Here is a 3,927-nt window from a genome sequence, read left to right on the forward strand (position 1 = left end):
CCTATTTTCATTTATAGTGATTTAAGTCCATAGAATCATTTTAGTATTCTCAGCCTCAAATCAGCTTAATTATATTTTATCAGTCTAATTTTTATTAATCCAAAATGAAACTATATTAAAAATTAGATTTGATATATAAACATGTATACATTTATATATGAGAGTTTTATTATATATATAATACATATATCGTATAAATACACAATAAATTATTTTCAGACATATTTCTGGCTGTAAGAAGAGGGGATTATTGCCTACTTATAGATGTCTGGGTTTTAAAAGTATGTTGAGACTAGCATTAATGTGGCCCTTTATCATAGAGTGATAAAGCAAAAATGACTTAGAACCTTGCCTCTATTTGATAATTTCTCCTTTATCTTATCAACTCCATTTTCTACAGTAATGGAACACATAAGGGAGTGGGAACGAGAATGATCACTGCATCCATGCCTCTTTTGATGGCCACAGCTCCATGGCATCAGGGAGTATTCCTGGTGCTTGGTTTCCCACACAAAACGGACCAAAGCATTTTGATAATTTTCTAAATTATTCCTAAGCATCAGCTATATAAACTTTCAAGAGGAAATATCAATCTTAATTTAGCAGTTCTCAAACTTGAGTTTTTAGACAAGTGAGTAGTGGGGAATCCTTGTTCACAGGTCACTGGTTAGGTGCTCTCTGGTGCGTAATACTGTTCAAAGAGCTATCCACCTGTTTTCTCAGAACCATTCAGGCTACTGGTATCAATTTCTAGGAACCATCCAGCTTCTTTCCTACTTAGCCTAAACTTCTTAGAAGGGAAAGCAGCCAATACCCAGTTTAAACTAAAATTGAGGTAGGGCACTCAAGATAAGTTATTTCTTCTTAGAGAACCACTGAATATACTTCACAGTAGCTTCACCCTATTTGGCTTCAGAAGTTTGCAAGTAAAAATCTATTGTCTGTATATATTGGTTTAAAAAAACTTTAAAAAAATAGAACCAGTTATAGTGATCTTGAATTTTGTCTTTCAAACATTTTGATGAAAGATACAGTGCCATTTTAGAGATTACAAAAGGACTTTGGCTCTGTCATTGATTTTGAAAACGATCTCATAGCACTTGTTTTTATACTTGTGTTAAAGATAATATTTTATTTATAGGTTAAATGAGATCTAGAGATTAGTAAATAAAGCTTATATCAAAGATGGTGCTTTTTAAACTAATTAGGCAAAAATTAAGGCAGTGTTTTGACGATAATCTACTTTGATAAATGAGTCGTATCCTGGAATTTCTCTGTTAAAAATTTTAAAAGATAAATTGGACTATTTCAGAAATAAATTTTAAAATTCAGATTAGTGACTACATTAATTAAAATGTCTGTTAGCCTATCCAAAACCAAAGAAGGGAGTACAGAATTTTAATATAAACTAATAAAATGTAAGTACCATAGAAAACTGCTAGATATTATAAATTTAATATAAAAGAAAGTATCATATTGATGTTATTCTGAACTAGAATGGAATTTCTATACCAATTGAAAGATACATTTTTATAATGTCATAAATCATTTGGAGATTATTTTTATTGTCATTGATTTCTTATGACATTGTTCAGGATCTCTAATTTTAAAATTTGTAATAAAATATTAAAGTGTTGAAAGAGTTTTCAAAAATGTTTTACATTTGAAAAAGCATTTTTATGTTCCAAATTTTTATATAATTTGTTCAAATATTTCTCCACTTTGCCGTTTCTAATACACAGGTGTACATTAACTTATTTCTAACTATATAGCAAACTTTTCCCAGTGAGTTAAAAATATGCATCCGTATATACTTGTGAAAGTTTTATCTTATTTATGAATAGTCCAAATAGTCCAGTGTAATCTTTGTTCCAGAAGCTGACACTTCTATGTGGTAATCATCATGGCTTTGTGATTGCATCAAGTATTTAAGCACTCTATAGGTGTAGGATTTTGCTCTAAGCATTGAACTGAGCAAGACAAAACCTTTGGTCTAAAAGAACTTAGATTCTAGTGGGGGAGATAGACTATACACAAATCTATAAAAACAAAATACAGAGCCAGTTAGCAATAAATGCTATGAAGAAACAAAACAAGGCAAGGTGGCAGAGTGAAAGACGCTGTAGCTGTAGATGGAGGAACTGAAGAAGGCAGTACTGCGAAGGTGATGTCTGAGCAGAGATCCAAAGAAGATGAGAAAAGAATTCCAGACAGAGGAAAAGTCACACAGACTAAAACAAGCGCATATCTGGAATGCTTGAACAGCAGCAGAGGTGCCAGTTTGTGGGATGGATTATCAGGGGGTGAATAATAGGAAATGAGCTCAGTGAGGTAACAGGACTGAGATCTTTTTTTGGCACTATGGGAAATTTTAAGTAGTGTGAAATAAGAAGCCACTGGAGTTTTGAGGACAGAGGGATATAATCTGACAAGAGATGATTATGTTTCCAATTAAATGGTAGTGGTAGACTGATGAGCATCACAGGACTTTAGACATGATTTTATATTTAAGCCAGAAGTATGTGTTGTTGGATTAGATATGGCATGTGCATACAAAAACAAGAATGAGTCCAGAGCTTTTGGCTTAACACTGGAAGAATGGTGTTGACATTCACTGAAATTGGAAAGACTACAAGAGTTACACGATTGGGAGCATATTGAGACATGTGACTGAGATGGCAATTAGCTGCCTAAGTGGAGATGCTGAGACATTTGGATAGCTGCACTTGGGGTCTGGAGAGGAGGTATAGACTAGAGGTATAAATTTGGGAATTGTCAGCATGTAGATGGTATTTAAAAAATGGAATGGATGAGATAACAAGAGAGGGAGTGTAGACAAGTGGAGGAAGAAGTTTTGAGCCCTGGGCATTTTAGCATCTAAAAGTGTGGAATGTGAAGAAAAACCAGCAGAACAGACTAAGAAAGAATGGGTGGTGAGGGAGAATAAAAACCAAGAGAAGGACTGGGCGTGGTAACTCAAGCCTGTATCCCAGCACTTTGGGAGACTGAGGTGAGAGGATTGCCTGAGTCCACAGGTTCAAGACCAGCCTGGGCAACTTGGTGAGACCTCATCTCTACCAAAAAAAAAAAAGAGAATATAGAATCTTCAAAGTCAAATGGAGAGAGGAAGTGTTTCAAGGAAGTGATAAGGACACTCAAATATATTGAATGGTGTTGACAAGTCAAATTAGATAGCATCTGAGAATTGACCTGGAGGTTAAGCCCTGTGGAAGTTGTTGGTGGCCTTGACAAGATGGTGGAATAGACAAGGCAAAAGTCTGCTTGAAGGAGAGAATTACAAAGAGAACAATTGAAGACGGTAGTCATGGGCACATCTTTTAGGGCAGTTTTCTGTAGAAGGGAGTAGAGTAATGGATCTAGAGGGAGATGTGGACTCAACAGTGGATTTCAGATGAGAGAAATTGCATGGTATACACTGTAGAAAATGATCCAGTAGAGAGGGTAAACCGGTAATACACAGGAAAGGGAGAAAAAGTAGCTAGAGCGATGTCCTTTGGAGAGCCCAAGTGGGTGAAATCATTTGAGATAGGTGCATGTTCGGTTCAGACTTCACCAATCTTGGATAATGTACAAGTCCATGTACATAAAAATGTGGCATCTAATGTGTTTTAACAAAATTTTGTGGGGAAGCTTTTTGCCCCCACATCATGTATATTTCCAGTAGACTCTCCCCTGAAGTTTACTATGTAGATGCCTGGAGTTTTTGTAAAGCCTTTTGGTAGAGGGAATGTGGTAAAAGCAATCACGGGCACAGAGGCCTCTAGGTACACAAATACACTGGATCCAGGAGTGTATATGTTGATGAAGAGGGAGAAAGACGGAAAATAGAGGAAGAATGGGCCCAGGAATGCATGCCCAGTAAAACATTGTAATCTATTTAAGACAACTTCTTTTTTTTTTTTTTTT

The sequence above is a fragment of the Carlito syrichta genome, unplaced genomic scaffold (genome assembly GCF_000164805.1).
Source record: "Carlito syrichta isolate Samal-C Ts95f unplaced genomic scaffold, Tarsius_syrichta-2.0.1 Scaffold312046, whole genome shotgun sequence".
Taxonomy (NCBI): Eukaryota; Metazoa; Chordata; class Mammalia; order Primates; family Tarsiidae; genus Carlito; species Carlito syrichta.